Source organism: Homarus americanus, unplaced genomic scaffold (assembly GCF_018991925.1).
Source record: "Homarus americanus isolate GMGI-L3 unplaced genomic scaffold, GMGI_Hamer_2.0 scaffold60362, whole genome shotgun sequence".
NCBI lineage: Eukaryota > Metazoa > Arthropoda > Malacostraca > Decapoda > Nephropidae > Homarus > Homarus americanus.
The window spans coordinates 97,341-117,500 of NW_024714835.1; the positions used below are offsets into that span (position 1 = coordinate 97,341).

Consider the following 20,160-nt stretch of genomic DNA (forward strand, 5'->3'; position numbering starts at 1 on the left):
TAAAAAAATATCGCTTGATGTAACCCTGAAAGTGACCTTTGGATCTGACCTTTGACCTGACCTTCATGGCTTAAACACCTGTGATTTATATACCTTACCTGACACAGATTTCTTTTCTTAGTTATCATTGTGTCTTTGTCATCGATATTTTTTGCTGTTTTTTTTTTCCTGGTTTTTCAAGGTTTTATTGTTTATTTTGTTGATGTTGTTTATTCGTCTTCTCGTTCTTGTTGATTTTTCATTCATTATCAAGATTTTATATAAAAAATAAATTAGTATTTGTTTCATAATGTTTCTCTGTCTTTAAATAACAACAAAACAACAACAAAAACACAGCAACAACAAAATCAACCCAACTCTTGCTAAAACACAAAAACATTTAATCTCGAGTAAACTTTTTTTATTCTGGAGAAAAAAGTTTTAAGAATTTTGTTTACCCGAATTTCGTAAAGGTTTTGATGTAATAAAAAGCTCATTGTTACCTTGTTATATTTTATTGAGTTAAGAAGAGAGTTACATAAGGTAGAGAGTTATTGTACAGGGAAATAATAATATATACTTAGTTTACAGTAAAGCTTTAAGTTTACACAGACACAATAAACATGCCACTGTGATTATTAGGTCATGCAGCTTAGTTTGAAATACACCAACACCCACACACACACACACACACACACACACACACACACACACACACACACACGCGTGCATTAACGTATATACAAGGATTGATGACACCCAGAAACACACACACACACACACACACACACACACACACACACACACACACACACACACACGTACATACAAAGTCAGTGTGCATTCTTACATTATATTTGAAGATTAATTATTATTTAAAACATTACAAAAAAATTATTCCGATGATTCAAATGTAAAAATTATTCATGAATTCACTTACCTTTTGGTAGTGTCACCTGGAGGGGGAGCAGGAGGTAATGGATGATTACAGAGAGAGAGAGAGAGAGAGAGAGAGAGAGAGAGAGAGAGAGAGAGAGAGAGAGAGAGAGAGAGAGAGAAGATAGAGAGAGAGAGAGAGATGAAGAGAAAGAGAAAAGGGAAGTTAGAGAGAAATAGAAAAAAGAAAGAGACAGAGAAAAAGAGTAAAGAGAATAACCAAAACAAAAACAGAAAAAAACATACACGCCAACAGATAACATAACAAACCTTACTGAATACAAACCAACATCCAGTCAAGAGGTAGGAGGGGGGTGGGTGAGAGGGATGGATGACGAATGAGGGGAGGGTGAGGGGTGGAGTAGACTGAGGGGTTGGAGTGGGGTGAGGAGTGGACTAACGTCTTACCTGTTACATTTATTAACATTCACCGTAACGACCTCACCTGTCCAAGCACCTTACATCACTGCAGGGAAAAAAAGACGTTATCTATTCTCTCACTAAGACTTATATTACTCCAACCTTACTCCTCCCTCCCCTCCTCTCCCCCCATCTCCTCTTCCCCTCCCCCCTCCCCTTCCGTTCCCTTCACTTCCCTTCCGTACACCTGTCTTATTTAAATCATCCTAATTAACCTATATCAAACAATCTCTTTTTTTTCCCCGTTGGTTAAAATATTCATCGTTATCATCAAAATTCTTTCATTAGTTGTTGGTATATTTTTTCTTCTCTACTTTATTCTATTTATTATTATTATTCTCGTAAACAACTAATTAATCATCTCTATAATTTCAGTATCATCATATTATTATCACTTTTGAATAATTACAATCATTACGAAAAAAAAAAAAATAATATTCTCTACATTAATTAATTTATTTACGTCAATATTATTCATTGTGTATAAAATTATTACATTCATTCTAACATTAAAGTCCTGTTGTATAATTCCCCTCGTATGGTTATTTTTGTTGTGTAGTTGTAAGTATTTTCAAACGTAATTTATTGTATTCTGTCGCCTAAATAAACCCTCCCAGCTGCTCTTAAAAGATAACACAACCCTCCCAGCTGTTCTTAAAAGATAACACAACCTTCCCAGCTGTTCTTAAAAGATAACAATGAAAAGTTTATAAATAATTATTTTTTCTTCCTCTTATATATGTTAATAAACCTTTTTGGGGAACATTTTAGGACCTTTCTGCTCTTATTATTATTACAGACATATACACACACACACACACATATATACACACATACATACATACACACATACATACATACACACATACACACACACACACACACACACACAGGCCACATATATACATACACACACACACACACACACACACATACATACATACACACATACATACATACACACATACAATAAAGCCTTCCTGGAACATCTAGGTATCCGACACACCAGGAGCCAGCAGGTGTCAAAGTAATTTACTCTCTTCTCACCTGGCTACAGCAACTACTCTATCTCTCAGGTAAATCTTTATTAGCAGTCTAGGATGGGATGGGGGGGGGGGAGTGGTATATCCTTAGAGGAGTGTATAAGACTCCTACTCGCTATTCCTTCATTGTATCCTATATATGGTTGTGTTTCCTTTGGTATTGTTTCTCTGTTATCCTATCTTCATCTTGGTGTCTCTCCTCAGCGATAGGCTTAAGAAGAATAGAGGCCTGTTAAGACTTGACCCTAATAGGAATAAGACTAATAGAACTAGAACCTAATAGAACTGTGGCCTAATAGAAGTGGGACCTAATAGAAGTGGGACCTAATAGAACTGTGGCCTAATAGAACTGGGACCTAATAGAAGTGGGACCTAATAGAACTAGAACCTAATAGAACTGTGGCCTAATAGAACTGGGACCTAATAGAAGTGGGTCCTTATAGAACTAGAACCTAATAGAACTGTGGCCTAATAGAAGTGGGACCTAATAGAAGTGGGACCTAATAGAACTAGAACCTAATAGAACTGTGGCCTAATAGAAGTGGGACCTAATAGAACTGTAGCCTAATAGAACTGGGACCTAATAGAAGTGGGACCTAATAGAACTAGAACCTAATAAAACTGTGGCCTAATAGAAGTGGGACCTAATAGAAGTGGGACCTAATAGAAGTGGGACCTAATATAACTGTAGCCTAATAGAACTGCGACCCTTTTGACCAGTTGCCCTCTGAACCACTCTGGTCTCCCACTCCACTTACTCTTAACTGGAAGGAGACGAACCCACGACCTCAAGTAGGACCCCCAGAAGCGGCTGGTGTATTTGGTGAAAGCCTTGACCAGCCATCTTGCATTTTCCTTTTCCTTTTTTCCTATCAACATAAAACCTAACTTCCTCCTCTTCTTCCTCCTCCTCTTCCTCCTCCTCCTCTTCCTCCTCCTCCTCTTCCTCCTCCTCCTATTTATTTTTTGAGGGGGCTATTTCCCCTCTTTGCTCTTCTCTATTCTCCTATGTCCTCTCTTTCGTATTGGTGGAGAAGTTTTCGGGTATTTCTCTTCTCCTCTCTTCTTCCTTATCTCTTGTTTATCATTGCTAGATCTATTTATTTGTATTTTTTTTTACTTCTCTTCTTCTTAATTCTATCTTCTCTCTTTCTCCAATGCTCGAGGAGTCTCCGTCATTATTCTCATTCTCTCTATCCCTTTCTTCTCCCTAATACCGTGAGTCTCCATTATTCTTTTCTCTCTCTCTCTCTCTCTCTCTCTCTCTCTCTCTCTCTCTCTCTCCCGAGAATGGGCCAGGAGGAGTACAATTACGAAAGTCATATAACGTCACATTAACGGAGCGAACGAGCGGGAGAGAGAGAGTGAGAGAGAAAGCGAAAGAGGGATAAAGAGAGAGAGAGAGAGAGAGAGAGAGAGAGAGAGAGGCAATTAGAAAGAGTATACAAGGGGTGATTTGTTAGATAGAGATAGAAAAATGGATGAGAGAGAGAGAGAGAGAGAGAGAGAGAGAGAGAGAGAGAGAGAGAGAGAGAGAGAGAGAGAGAGAGAGAGAGAGAGAGAGAGAGAGAGAGAGAGAGAGAGAGCAATATCATTTTTAGTGTTATTGCCTATCCCGTCATTGACGTTGCCCCAGCGATTCAGGGCGAGGGAAGTGACACGCAGGGTAGAAACACCTCACCGGGCCCCTGGTATTTCCTCTGGTGGGGGAGGGGGAGGAGGAGGTAGGGGGTGAGGTGAAGGAGGTAGAGCTAGGGGGTGAGGTGAAGGAGGAAGAGACGGGTAACAGAAGAACAGAAGAATATGTAGATGAAGGAGGAAAAGAAGGAGAGAGAAAAGAGGAGAGAGGTGGAGAAAGCCTGGAAGTGTTGGTGGGGGGGGAGTAGGTGGGAAGATACTATGAGGTATTGTGGGGAGTGTAGAGGGAGATTAGGTAGGGGAGGAAAAAGATTGTCGGTCTGGGGGAGGGGTGAAGGGGAGGTGAAGGATGAACGTGAAGATGACTAGAGAGAGAGAGAGAGAGAGAGAGAGAGAGAGAGAGTTTGTGTGTCCATGTATACCCAAAGCCTACGTGTGTATGTATGCAGTAAGTATACATACACCAGCATGCCTTCGTGTGTACGTGTCCGTATGCTTGCGTGACTGCGTGAATACCTGCGTGTGTATATCGGTATCTCTATGCCAGGGAGTCAACGTAACTGGATAAAAAAACAAGATAATGTGGAGAGACCATAAGCGAACTCCCTATTTTATTCTTCTTTCCCTATTTCCTTCTACCCTCCCTATTTATTTCTATCCTACCTATTTCCTTCTACCCTCCCTATTTCCTTCTACCGTCCCTATTTCCTTCTACCCTCCCTATTTATTTCTACCCTCCCTATTTTCTTCTACCCTCCCTATTTCCTTCTACCCTCCCTATTTTCTTCTACCCTCCCCGTTTTAAGAACAAAGTTATTTCAATGCTATAAAGTGTGGTTACTATTAGTCTTATGGAGGTGTTCGGGACAGAAAAATAGTCACCGTGTGTTCGAGTTTACGTTACCTTGAAGTTGAATGAGATTATATTGAAGGCTTTGGAGTCGGGTTTGGAGGAGGTGAGATCAGAGGTATAATATAAAGTGGTTATAGTTACTGTTTTTATATCGGTGTTGGAGGCAGCGTTGAATTCATTCTTGAAGTCAGGGTTATCGAAGGCTGGTTGTGTATGGGCGGCTTGTAGGTATAACGGTATGGGTGGTGGGCGGGCTGGTGGGTGGCCGGGTGGGTGGTCGGGTGGATGGGTGGTTGGTGTTCCAGGCGGCTTGTCACGGAGTAATCTCGGGACGCGTCACTCCCTAGAGAAGAAAGAAAAACGGCGTGTGGGAGAGACCGGGTAGAAAATGGTGGGAAACAAGGGGGGAAAAAGGGGGGAGTCTTTTTTTCCTAAGGGGGTGAGAGAGTTGTTAGAAAAGGGGAAAAACGAAGGAGATGGGAGGAAAGAGGGTTAAAGGGGGAGGGGAAGGGAGTTTTCTAGGGGGTAAGAGACGTGTTAGAAGAAGGAAAAGAGGGGGAGGAAGAGGTGGAGGAGGAGGAGAAGAAAGGGTTGGAGAAGGGGGAGGAAGAGGAAATAAGAGGGGGAAGGGGAAAGGGAAGAAGAAAAAGAGGGACGATATAATTTAATCGGAAGTTCCCGAGAAATTATAAAAAGATATAATAATAAAAAAAATAATAATAATAATTAACGGTTTATTGAAAGTTCTGCAGCCCGAAGGCTGAAAATATACTGGCATAAATGATATTACATACATTGGTGGTTTAAAAAAGCTTCATTAGAAAGGTAAAGAACATACAGTGAACATACAGATTAATGTAGGTGTTGAACAGCAAAACGTATGTAGTAACCCCTCCCAGATGGTGTTAGGAGGGACCTCACGTGGTGTGTGTTCCTCTACAGATGGTGTGTATGTATGTATGTATGTATGTATGTATGTATGTATGTATGTAAAAGTTCTCTCTGTGAAACTTAATAATATGATCAAGAGGGAATTATTGAGAAACTTCAATATATACCTAAAAAAAAATCCTGTCTATATTATTTGTAAAAGTTTTCTTGGAGTAAGATTTTAAGATAGTCAACAAGGAGTTTCTGGACACACATGAGAAGACATCTGTGTGTATGTTTGTGAAAGTTATGTTTAGGAAAGCTCGTTGAAAGATTCGACAGGGAGTTTCTCAGAAGTTATGGATGGATGGGTGTGGGGGAGGGTTTGGGGGGAGGGCTTGGGTGGGAGGTCGGGGTGGAGGAGGGCTTGGGAGGAGGCTTGTGGGAGGGCCAGTGTGGGATACTTCAATGAATATTAAAAAAAAAAAAACTAAAAAAAAAACTACAAGAATTAAAGATAAAATAATATAAATATCTCAACAAATCCTATGAATCATCAACTGAAAAATGTAAATAAAATGTAAAAAAATAAAAATAAAACAAAATATTAAGAAATCTAAGGAAGGATAATGATTGCATATATAAGAATGTATACAAGACTATCTATAAGAATGTTAAAGCTGCTTCAAATAACATTCGTAAACACAGCTACAATAATATTGATCCAGAAGTTGATGTGATATTTACCAAGGAATCATTTGCACCGATTTATGATGAAGAAGTGTGATAGGGTCATCTATGCTACAACCTGGTTCCAACACTTCATTTAACATAACACTGAATATTCAATGACCTAACTTCATCTTCTTCGACAATGACCAATGAACAGAGTGAGTGTGAACGATTACGTAAATACTCTTAACTCTACATAATAATATACTCACGATATTACATAGGACAGGTACAGATAATTTATATATACTGTACATACATATATAATCTGTTTTTGTTAGATAGTTCTTTGTAGATCATTTAGTGTGTGTGTGTGTGTGTGTGTGTGTGTGGGTGTGTGTGTGTGTGTGTGTGTGTCGTTCTCTTGCTAAGGTGGCAAGAACAAATAACAGAACTCGTGCATTTGTGTAAATAGTTCATAGCGACGCGGGAAAACACACACACACACACACACACACACACACACACACACACACACACACACACGTATTGATCTAAGTGAAACTGCAGGCTGTGTTCGCCTGCATATGTTCTATTAATATTCCATCATCCCTTATATCCACCATCCCTTATACTTCCTTATACCTTATATAATTCCCAATAACTTAATATATTTGACTACTTTTCGTTATATACTGAGAAGTTTTCGCCTCATCATATATCAAAACTATTATATACCTGCCGTTCTATAGATTGATATTCGCGTAGTTGGTATACAGTATATAACCACTTCACTGTGATTGGTCAATAAAAAATGCATCAGAACATTGTTGGCTCACGTGTTTGCGAGAGATATGGTTCCTTTGATGTGATTGGCGGACAAAAAAAGGATTTCAAAACGCCATTGGCTCCGATGGTCAACAGAGGTGTAGTTCCACTGATTTGATTGGTTGCCCTGAAACGGGATATATAACACCGAAGTTTCTCTCTCTCTCTCTCTCTCTCTCTCTCTCTCTCTCTCTCTCTCTCTCTCTCGGGTCTTCAAACAACACTAGAGAGAAGAAGAAGAGGAGAGAGAGATAAGAGAGGAAAGCAATAAAATGATAAAAAATAAGAGAAGAGAAACAATAATAAATACAGTTGACAAAAACAGAAGAACAAAGAAAACTCAGGAATACACTAAAGAAAATAACTAAATATAAACAGACGAAAATAATAGAGAAAAAGAAAGATAAAGGAACAGATAAATGAGGAGAAAAGAGGAAAAAAAACAGAGAAAAAGGAAAGAGAAAATACCTGACTGTCACCCAGCAGTGTTAGCGTGGAGGAGTGGCACCCAGCATCCACCATGGGCCAGTGTGTGTTATGCCTCCACCCCATCCCCGACCACCCCCACTCCACCCCACCCTGACCAACCCCACCTTCACTCCACCAATCCCCACCTCCACCCCACTCCATACCCCACTCCCCACCCTCACCACCCCACCCTCCACTCCACCTCCACCCCACCCTACCTCCACCCCTACCTCATCTGACCACCCCTACCCCACCTCCACCTCACCTGACCAATTCCCCAGTCTCCCCACCTCCACCTCACCCATACCCCACCTCCACCTCCAACCCCTTACCCCCGCCCGACTATCTCTACCCCCTCTAACCCCATTCACTGTGTGTTGTGGTATGCCTCCTAGTAAAACATCTTCACTACCTATCACAATTAATTATCGTTTCGTTGACTATTTTAATGATTCGTTTATTATCCAGATATATAAACACACGATTTTACATATATACTTACATACAGTCATATACACATACACACATACACCACTTGTAAATGTATCTTATGTATTTCTTATCGTTCTTCTTTATCTTAATTAAATATTCAGGTGAGAGAAGGTATTTAGTGTATACCTGTGTTAAGTTGGGTTTGGTAGATGGTTATTTGATTTGATTATTTTACTTGTTATTTTCGGTTTTTTTTTTTTTTTTTTTTGACATTTATTACGTTGGCGTTTGGTGTAGTTTTACTTTTTGTTTTATTTTCTTTTATTGTAAGCAAGGATCTATTGTTGTTGTTATTATTATTGTTTTATTATTATTATTGTTTAGTGTTATTATATTTTATTTGTATTATTATTATTATTATTATTATTATTATTATTATTATTATTATTATTATTAAAAGTCTCATAAAATCTTCTAAAAGCATCACAGTTATACCTCAAGAATCTCAAAGTTACCTTAAAAAGAGACTAAGCTCACTCTGATGCGCTCCCCGATGTTCTCCTTTAATAGCCCTGAGGTAAGAGTTTCAGTAGATGGTATTAGCATTGGAATAATAAGCTGAAAACAGGGACAGACAGGGACGTATCCCATCCCTTGGTTTATTGCTCGAGGCTACACAGAGAGAGGGACGACGATTTGGGGTGAGAGGGGTGAGATGGGGAGAGGGATGCAATTTTATGGAAGTGATTCGTCGACTAATAAAACCTGGAATGGTACAGTAAGATCAATTCGTCCAGCTCAAGAGACGACCTCTCTCTCTCTCTCTCCTTCTCTCTCTCTCTCACCACCACCACCAACTTAGGAATTATATATTTTTTTTTTATTCCTTAATTGATTGATTTTGTCTGTTTATTGGTTTATTATGTATTTATTTATTTGTTTGTTTATTTTGTTTCTTTATTATATTTATTTATTTATTTATTTATTTATTTGAGAGTATGGGCAGAAAGTACTGAGGGTTTTGAATATTTGAAGACAAAATAGTGAGATTTTGGACGACTAGGGATAAAATAGGGAGAGTTTTGAACGATTAGGGACAAATTATTGGATTTTGTACGTCTGGGGATAAAATAGGGAGAGTTTTGTACGTCTAGGGACAAACTATTCACGGTTTCAGAGGTTCCAAGGACAAAAAATTAAGGATAGAAACGTGTGAGGGTAAAGGTTTGTGGTTGAGTCCTTCTAAGAACAGATACGTGTACTTGAGACATTGCTGAGAGTGTTTCCCTTAAGGCGTTCTGAGAAACAAAAGATCAATGGCGATACATTTTGGGAACGAAAGAACAATATTAAAGAAGTTCTGAGAAAGAAATATGATTCCTAAAGTATTCTGGGAATGGATTAAACAGGTTTCCTTAGGTCATTTTGCTTAGAAAATATCCTTAAGTAAAAGCCAGCATGACAACACTTACTTAGAAAACCAAGAATAGTGGTTTAGATACACACACACACACACACACACACACACACACACACCTTTCCTTTGACTATATCAGAAAGTCATTCGTTAATTACTGTACCTGTCTTTTATACCTGAACATATAATTGCATCCATACTTGTACGAACATTTCTGGATATACTTTTGTAATTAGCCGACCTTGTTATAACTCTCTACATATATAAGTTAAAGCTACTTGTACTTTCTACTTTAATGTGTGCTACTTTATAGATTATAAGTGAAATTCCACTTTTACTTGTATTACTTAATGTAGATCTTAATTACCTAATAATGTAATAATCGTTTGAGAATTATTGTATCTCTACTTAAATACTCACTTTACACTTTATCTCTCTACTTAACACTATACATAAAACCATACATTTACTAATATTACTTAATGAAGTTTCTTTAATTACCCAACTGTGTAATAAATCGTATGTAAATTATTATATTATTATATCTGTTCTCTCTACTTAAACACCATGAAAGTAAAATCACACATGTACATATATCTCTGAATAAAGTTCCTGAATTACCCGACAATGTCATAACTCTCAGCCAATCATAAATTCGCTAGATAACCGGAAATCACGAGATTATGCAAATGACAAGGGCGGTTAGTCTACGATTTTCCTGAGTTTTTGAGGTGGATTCACATTACACGGTGACGCTGTTAGGGGGAGACACGGGGAGTGGGTGGGGGAGATGGGAGATAGAGGGAGGAGGTGAGAGACACAGGGGGGTGAATACGGGGATATGAAGGAGATGAGAAACACGGGAAGATGTAGAGAGGGGGTGAGAAACACGGGGTGGGGGTGAAAACGGGAAGATTGGGGGGGGGAGATAAGAGACTTAGAAGATGGAATTGGGTGAGAGAAATGGAGAGATAGAGAAGAGAAGACAAGAGGAGATGAATGTATGGAGATAGAAGGAGGAGATGGGGGACACAGGGAATTGGATAAAGAGAGGTAGGAGGAGATGAGAGACAAAGAGAATGGGTTTAAGGAGATAGGAGAATAGCGTAGTATGTGTGTGTGTGTGTGTGTGTGTGTGTGTGTGTTATTTCGAGAGAGAAACAAAATAAACCTTATATTCCCCTGAACATAAACAAACACACAAGGAAATAAAAACATTATACCAAACCATAAAGAAAAAACAAACAGACATAGTATACCCATCAACACAAACAAACAAATAAAACAAACACTAAAATTCCCCTCAAAACACAAACAATTATCTCATAAAAACAACAAAAGCAGGTGTGAAAAAAAAGTGAATCTGCAAAACCTTTCAGAAACTATAAAAAAAAAAGACGAAAAATAAAAAAAAAATAAATAAAAGGAAAATCAAGTCATTAATAGGTAATCATTCCAGTCTAAAGTGCGGGCTTTCCCGTAGTCAGTGCTGCCCGTGAGGCCGTTCTGGAGCTGAGAGGTGTGAGGTGTAAAGGTGAAAAGTGAAAAAAGGGTGGATGGTCAGTTGGGAGATGGGGTGGGTGAATTATTGCTGTGTGTGAAGAGAGGCAATAAAGAAAAAGCTATCTCAAGAAAGGAGATAAAACAGAGTGAGGAGAAGAGAGAGATGGCCCGGGAGGTGAGAGAACAACTTTCTCAATGACACGGCCTTAGACCCCTTCAGGAGAGAACCAGGTGATATTGTCTCTCTTGGTCTTAATTTTTGAGAATTTATGTATGTATGTATGTATGTATGTGTGTATGTGTGTATGTATGTATGTATGTGTGTATGTATACAAGCTTAGAGATCTTAGTTGTTAATTCACAATAATAGAGGGTGTCACATAAGTCGCTTTACCGGGAAAACACACACACACACGCACACGCATGCACGCACACACACACACACACACACACACACACACACACACACACCTTCTATTCCAGTGAAATTCCTCACGCTGGGAGCTTCTTAAAAGTGAAAATAAGAATGTTTAATACCTGAGGAAGACATTTAGGTTAATGCTATGTGATTTCTTCCTCTAATTACATTCACCTGAAAAGTGGAAACAATCTTAATACGTAAATATATATATTAACTCGCACATGGTTGTCTCCAGTGTAATTTGGATAATTTTTTTCCTAGGAATAATAAACCATTGATATCACCTATGATTAACTCTGAACGACGAGTAATGAAACCTCCTGAGATAAAAAAAAATATAAAAAAGTATTTCATTTCCATCTAAGACAACTTTATCTCTTGCCTAAAAGACCTCATAAAGAGACTGGAGGAGACAGAGAGATAACTTCTTTTTCTTCAAGTCTAGGAAACGTGTGATGTCAAGGTCCTTAAGATGAAGAGGACACACGCGAGAGACAAAAGAGAGAAGAAAGAGAAGAAGAGAAAGAGAGAAAAATTACTTAAGAGAGCAAGAAAAAACTGGACGGAGAGACAAGGAGAATTGCCCAAGGAGATGTTCTTACAAGTGATGAAAGAGTCCTGCTAGTGGGGGCCCAAAAAGATGAACTTTGGCTACATTAAGGGGGATTGTCTCTCTCTCTCTCTCTCTCTCTCTCTCTCTCTCTCTCTCTGCGCAAAGCTTCAATATTTAAACTTATTCGTGGGGAAAGCTTGAGCTGAAGATAATGTGGATATATATTATTTTAGGGAACTATTATAAAAAAAACGTAAATACATCCAAAAAATCGATTAAAATTGATTTATTATTTTTTTTTTCCAGATTCCTTCACCGAATTCCAGGTAAATATCTGAATTTTCTTAATATTTGTTTGTGTTGTGTAGTATTTTTCGTTTTTTTACCTTAAATATCTCTCTACTATAGAAAGGGTATTTAATAAGGATTGTGTTAGGAGTATTTTTCACCACATTTCAAGATATTTTTTGTGTTTTTAAGTCAATTTTTGAGGGAATGAAATATATAAAAAAATTTGGTCTCATTAATTCGGACCAGGTAGACGAAACCATAAAACAAAAATAAAGTGAAATTAATTACTTTATGATCAGGTGAACGAAGAACGAATTGAAATCCCTCATTAATGCAGCCCTCCCCTCCACCTCCACACTTGCAATCACCCTGTTGCTTCTCCTCCCCCCAACCCCTCCCCCCCAAAATATAAAAACTTGATCAGGTGTGAATTTACTCAACACGTGACAGAGGGAATCAAAAATTTAACTCTCTTAATTATTCTCACTTGTAAACTACGGCTTGAATTCTTAAGTTGGGTTAATAAGAGTAATTCAGGGCTGGATAAATCAACCACGTACTGACGAATCCGTAGTTAGTCACAGTCCTTAGTGAGTTTAGTTCTTGGTAAATTTTTTTGTTGTGGTTTTATAGGATGTTTTTGTTTTTGTTGTTTTTGTATATTATTTTTTTGCATTTTTCAGCTTTTATTTGTTTTTATTGGGTTTTTATTGTAATATGTGATTGTTTTATGTTTTATTCTTGTTTTTTCTTTGTTTTTATGTAGAATTTATCTTTAGAAATATTTAATGTCTTAATTTTAATGGTTGTAGTATAATGTATGAATTAACTTAGTGTATACGCTTAAATTACCTCATAATTCATACATACATACAACACTATCACTCCTATACATAATACATACATAAACACACACACTTTGTCATACATAATTCCCCCATACATACAACACCCATCACTCCCAGGATATACACCCACATCTGTGTATATTATCAACACACACCTTACGCGAACTGAGGAAGAGACCGCCACGATATATTCTCTCTTCACAACAACAACATTAACACGACGGGCACTAAAAGACCCACGCCCAAAAAAATATAAATAAAATCCCAGTGTTATCGTACATAAGCAACAAGGCCACAGCATCGCTCCCCGTAACAAACTACCGCCAAGAAAATGGATTTCCTGTAATAAAATAAAATAATTATAGAGTTTCGGAACTTTCTTATCGCGCCAGCCAATCAGCGCCGTTATCGGAGCCCGCCCGCGTCCGTTTGCGTGGTTCGCCTTTAATGGAGTCGGCATAAGAATATCAACGTCATTTTTCATTCAAGCAGGACTCACACTTTTGTTCGTTTTCGTCTGTTTTAATGTTTGAGTTTCCCAACAGAAATAGATTAGGGACGAAATACTAATGGCGACGGGAGGGAGCGGGGTGGGGATGGGGGGGCTGCGACGCTCATCGACAGACAATTTAACTTCCAAATTGTGCCACATTCGCTTCTAACTGAGGATAACACAGACAATCACGGCTATTTGCATTTAGAAATGACTCCAACTTTTTATGCTCACATGCTCTAAATAATCTTTTGTGTTACTTTCGGCGTGTGTGTGTGTGTTAGGGAAGGGAGGGGAGGGGGACTCCATTAGTTGCAGAAGCTGTTTGTGGCCGAGTGACTGTATTTGGCTTATTTATGTGTGTTATTCATAGGAGATTATTAAAGGATGGTGGTAAGGGTGAGACGCAGGATGGTGGTAGGTGATGATGGTAGGTGGCAGGATAGACAGGGAGAAGGGGTAGGGGGTAAGAGAGGGGAGAGGGTCGTGCCAAGGAGGCGGTCCATGAGGGAGGGGAGGAAGGGGTAATGGTGGTAGGGGGCGGGCCAAGAGACGCTACAATACCCCTCCCCTTAACTCTTACAGTATGAGGGGAAAAAACAAACTTCAAGACGCCTGAAATATTCGCTCACCTGACACACACACACACACCCACCCACACACACACACACACACACACACACACACACAATAATAGCGACCCTCGCTGGTGTTAAGGTAATAATAATAAGTCTTCTCCCTTTGCATATTCACCCATCAAACTATACTTAATAACAACCAAGTTCACTAATAAATTTATCTTCACTTGACAAACACTGATACGTTATTTTGATCTCATTTTCTCAATTATTGATTATAAACCACAAAAATGCAATATCAACAAACACTTCAGAAACCAGAGAAATGAATAATCAATCTTGCTTCTAATTTTGTTAACATTCCTGACTGTAATATATAACTTTATACCTGTACTACTTGTATTCACAAATATCTCAGGTCAAAAGAAATATTACCAATACATAAACCTGAGAAAAAAAATCACCTTTGGTCTATTAAAATCATGACTCAGTGCTACACTCGGCACTGACTCAACAAGAAGCATTGTACGGTGAGTGCTAGAGATGGGTCAGGTAGTATACCTGACATGGCTAGTTAATAGGTGGTAGTATTTACACCCAGAAGCCACTTTAGAATTATCTAATTTAGAAATACTGTTAGTGAAAGTATTAGAAAAACTCCCGATAAAAAACGAAAAACAAAAAATTGGTGTGAAAATAAACGATAATTTTGTTGTCATGTATATCATTTATCTAATTTTTATACTTTGGTGTTTTTATTTGTAATTCGTAGTGTTTTTCATCAGTATATTTTTGGTTTAATATATATATATATATATATATAAGGTTGATCGTTTTGTTTAATTTATATAGGTATGTTTGGTAATTTATATAATTTTCCCTTCATTAATTTACGCCTTTGGGATAATTTATATAGCTAAGTTAATGTCTGATTTATATAAAGCTAAGTTACTACCTAATTTATATATCTAAATTACCACAGAATTGATATACCTAAATTACCACAGAATTTATATTACTAAGTCACCACTTAATTTATATGCTTAAGTTACCACCTAATCTATATGCCAACCACCTAATTTATATTACTAAGTCACCACCTAATTTATATAGTTCCCACCATTACCCAAGCAGCTTCACCCTCCTCTATCCAAACAACTGATGTGAGAATTTCCTGTTAAGAGTCCTCGATATTTTACGGTCCTTGACGAGTGTTGAGAGACTTGTCATTGTGTACCTGCAGGGTGGGAGGTGTTGGGGTAGAGGCGGTGTCAGTAACATTGTATTTCAAGGCCCTGGGAACGAGGGTAGGAAGGTGTGTGTGCTGATGAGTGACTTAAATAATCTACTGCGTGGCTCTGTGTATACCTGACTTGATGAGGTGATTAGTGAGGAACAGGTGAGTGTGTGGTGTTGATAATTGGCTGTTTTTTTTTTTTTTTTTTTTTTGGTTTATTTTGTTTTCCGTTATTTCTGTTTTTGTTCTGTTTATTTTTTTCTCATATTTCTATTATGTTTTATATGTATATAAGGTTAATATTATTTTTTTTATGGGTCAGATTTACGAACATTAGGAAAACAAAAAGAAAGAATTTAATTAAAAAAAAAATAGTATAATTTACTAACTCAAACATAAAAACACATAATTTATCTAAGAACAAAACAAAAATACTAATTAATTTTATACGAAACAGTCATGGAAATACCCAGAATTAAAAAAAACCACACCATAGGTTACAAAAATAAATAAATAAACGCATAATATACAAAAAACCCACAATATATACGAAACACTAATAAAAAAACCCACGGAATTTAACACACAAAAAATATAATTTCAAGACCTAATGAGTGGTTTAGAGTTCCCAATAATGAGATAAAACAAAATACATGTAAATATTTATCACCAAGAGGAGTAAATTGTTTCTCTATCTTTCATTAACAAATTACTCGTCAGTGTTAAACAATTATCCCGTCGTTCATCACCATTTTAACGACTGGGTGATTGTGAGATAACCATCAGCCAAGTTGTTAGTGTAATTTGTGTTTCGTGGGTGTTAGTCGGGGGTGTTTGTTGATGGGGAAGTAAGTCGGGGTGTTTGTTGATGGGGAAGTAAGTCGGGGTGTTTGTTGATGGGGAAGTAAGTCGGGGTGTTTGTTGATGGGGAAGTAAGTCGGGGTGTTTGTTGATGGGGAAGTAAGTCGGGGTTGTTTGTTGATGGGGAAGTAAGTCGGGGTGTTTGTTGATGGGGGAGTAAGTCGGGTGTTTGTTGATGGGGAAATGAAGTCAGGGTGTTTGTTGATGGGGAAGTAAATCAGGGGTGTTTGTTGAGGGAAATGAAGTCAGGGTTGTTTGTTGTTGATGGGAGTTAGTCTGGTTTTGTATGTTGGCGTTCTTACCTGAGTAAAATTATCTTATGTACGTTTGGATATACACAGGTGGACAATATACTCTTGTACACACACACACACACACACACACACACACACACACACACACAGACACACACACACCCCACACACACACAGACACACACACACACACACACACACCCATCCTTGCCCTCAGTGGTGTCCTCCACTTCACACTCCGGGTCCACCTCACTCCTGTCATCCTATTTCACTTCTCCACCTCTCCACCTTCCCTCACCTCCCCCCCCACACACACAGAGAGGGCCAACCTACACCTCCTTCACCTCAGCCACCACAATGATGGATTACGTCACCTCCACAACCACTTGAATCTTCCCTCCCCTCCCCCCACCCACCTCCAACCACACACACACTCTCCTACCTTTACCCCCACCCCCCTCCCCCTTTCCCTCCTTCCCCCCTATTTTAGGTCTTGATCCCAATTATCAAAGCTTCCTACGTTAATATATTTTTCTCGTAAATGGAGATGGGAGAAAGTATACACACACACACACACACACACACACACACACACACACACACACAACAGTCTCAATACAATTCTGACGCCATTTTGTGCGCCATCTTTTCCAAGTGACTCAACTGTCCAATTAGAGGCTGGATTACACCTCTGAGCTTTTAAGAACCAATGATAGTTGTTATGTAGATCTTATAACGTGATTCTGTGTTCTAATTGGTATTGTTAGGTAGAGTGTTGGTAAATTTATTTTGTTATATTATTTACGTGTTTTAGGTTAGGTTAAGTTTAGGTTAGGTTAGTGTTAGGTTAGGTTAGTGATAGGTTAGTGTTAGGTTAGGTTAAGTTAGTGATAGGTTAGGTTAGTGATAGGTTAGGTTAGTATTAGGTTAAGTTAGTGATAGGTTAGGTTAGTATTAGGTTAAGTTAGTGTTAGGTTAGTGTTAGTGTTAGGTTAAGTCAGAGTTAGGTTAGTATTAGGTTAAGTTAGTGATAGGTTAGGTTAGTATTAGGTTAAGTTAGCGTTAGGTTAGGTTAGGTTAGGCTAGGTTAGGTTAGGTTAGGTTAGGTTAGTGTTAGGTTAGGTTAGTGTTAGGTTAGGTCAGAGTTAGGTTAGTGTTAGGTTAGGTTAGTGATAGGTTAGGTTAGTATTAGGTTAAGTTAGTGTTAGGTTAGGTTAAGTCAGAGTTAGGTTAGTGTTAAGTTAAGCTAGCGTTAGGTTAGGTTAGCTTGGTGTTAGGTTAGGTTAGTGTTAGGTTAGGTTGGTGTTAGGTTAGTGTTAAGTTAGTGTTAGGTTAAGTCAGAGTTAGGTTAGGTTAAGGTAAACAAAGCTTGGGGAAGACGTTAATTTTCAGGTGTTTCCGTAACCTTTTTTTTTATCTTAAGTTTCAAGGAATTTTTTATCGAATGACTCTCTGTACATCTGGATCCTTGAGAGTTAATAGAGGGTGCACACGTTGTCCTCCTCCTAACCTAACTACTCCCCAGAAAACAAAAACACAATTCACGTCTTGAGCCAATTATCGTCTCCTTACTAGTTATTATGTAAGGTTAGAGTGAGGGGGCGGTGTTATGCTGTGTCATGTTGTGTTATGTTGTATTGGGTTGTGTTATGTTGTGTTATGTTGTATTGGGTTGTGTTATGTTGTGTTATGTTGTATTGGGTTGTGTTATGTTGTGTTATGTTGTATTGGGTTGTGTTATGTTGGTTGTGTTATGTTGTGTTATGTTGTATTGGATTGTGTTATGTTGTGTTATGTTGTGTTATGTTGTATTGGGTTGTGTTATGTTGTGTTATGTTGTATTGGGTTGTGTTATGTTGTGTTAAGTTGTGTTATGATGTATTATGTTGAATTAAACTTGAGATGACATTTGGTATAATAAATTTTTACATGATAAGAAAAATCTACTCTACCTAACCTAACCTAACCTAACCTAACCCTAACCTAACCCTAACCTAACCCTAACCTAACCCTTTCGGTTTTTACCTCAATTATCATTATTCCTGTATCATTCTATTCCTTCTTTATTAACTTGATGAAGTCAGATATATTATTCGAGTCTCTGTTTGTCATCACATTAAGCGTCTACAATCATTATAAAGCCTGATCTTGGGGAGGGATTTACACCTGGTTGCACTAATGAGCAGGTAGATACAGGTAAATTGTGATTAGATTCAAAGGTCAAGTTCGTCCATAACTGAAGATCCGTCAAGTGTTCCTCTGTAAGCGGTGTTTCTTCCACGTCAATATTTATTCAATTATGGTTGTGTCACAGGAGAGGAGGAGGAGGCGGGATGATAAAAGGTGTAGGAGCTGTGGAAGGGTAGGGGGGGTAAGAAGAGGAGGAGGGGGAGTGAGGGGAGGAAGGAGGAAGTGGTGGACAGTCACACTTCCTGAAGGTCACATTGGTCGAGGAGGAGGAGGTATGAGGGGGAGGTCAGGGTGGGATGTTGAGGGTGAGGGGGGAAGGAGGGAAGGGGGAAGTATGGTGATGATATGATGGAAGGAAGAAGGGAAGGGGAAGGAAGGCATATGAAGGAGAGGGAATGGGAAGGAAGAGAAGGAGTGATAGCAAAGTAATTACATCAAGTTATTACCAAAATTACAGCTATTTGTCGCCAGATCCTTAATAAATAAATAAATAAAATACTATTCTAGAACATTGTCTTATCTTCAGCTGTTTTCTCATTTAAGATTTATATATATATATCCTAGTTGTTTATTATATCTTACGTTAAATATAAAACATAAGAAAGGTGTAAACAAAAATTATTATCTGATTAAATTGTACCTTCAAAAAAATATCCCTCACTTACTACATCTATCAGTCAGGTCAGTGAGGACGATTTTAGAGCTCACCTAAACACAACCAAAGGGAAAAAAAAATGACTGTCAATCAAAATTATCCCCCAAATCTTAAAATCGGCAAAACAAACATCAAATCACAAACAAGGAATTTAAACCCTCATAAAATTGTCCCCAAAGACGAGGTTCCTGACGTAAATGGAGAGAAAGAAAGTCAACAGAAAAAATATATAGAAACGAAGAAATACAAAGACAGATAAACACAACTCGCAGGGAAATTTCTCCCCACACCCCAACAGGGAAATTCCCCCAGACCCAAGTTTGGCTGCCTAACGGGACCCGCGACCCTCCCACCTTGTCTTACCCTCTAGGGAAATATACGATTGGGGGGAGGACACGCTTTATGCCAGACCCATTTGTAGCCTTGATAGTGGTGGTGGTGGAGGCGGTGGATGGTGGTAGGTAGTGGGGGCGGTGGATGGTGGTAGGTAGTGGTAGTGGTGGTAGGTAGTGGGGGCGGTGGATGGTTGTAGGTAGGTAGCCGGTGGTGGTAGGAGGTGGGGGGCAGTGGATGGTGGTGGTAGTGGATGGTGGTGGTGGTGGGAGGTGGGGGCGGTGGTGGGTAGTGGATAGTGGTGGTGGTAGGTAGTGGGGAATGGTGGATGGTGGTAGGTAGGTAGCGGTGGTGGTAGGAGGTGGGGGCGGTGGATGGTGGTGGGTT

At 38.6% G+C, this 20,160-nt stretch overlaps 1 protein-coding gene across 2 annotated transcripts in view; it reads right to left on the bottom strand.

Moving 5' to 3' along the window:
• Positions 1 to 20,160, bottom strand: part of LOC121879681 — a 71,815-nt gene that overhangs the window by 27,431 nt on the left and 24,224 nt on the right. The window contains exon 1 of one of the 2 annotated variants that reach the window (XM_042386408.1): positions 5,011 to 5,360. The exons of the other annotated variant lie outside the window; for it this stretch is intronic. The gene's annotated coding sequence lies outside the window, so the exon portion shown is untranslated. Of the gene's footprint in view, positions 1 to 5,010; positions 5,361 to 20,160 lie in introns of those variants that run through there. 2 annotated transcript variants of the gene reach the window in all.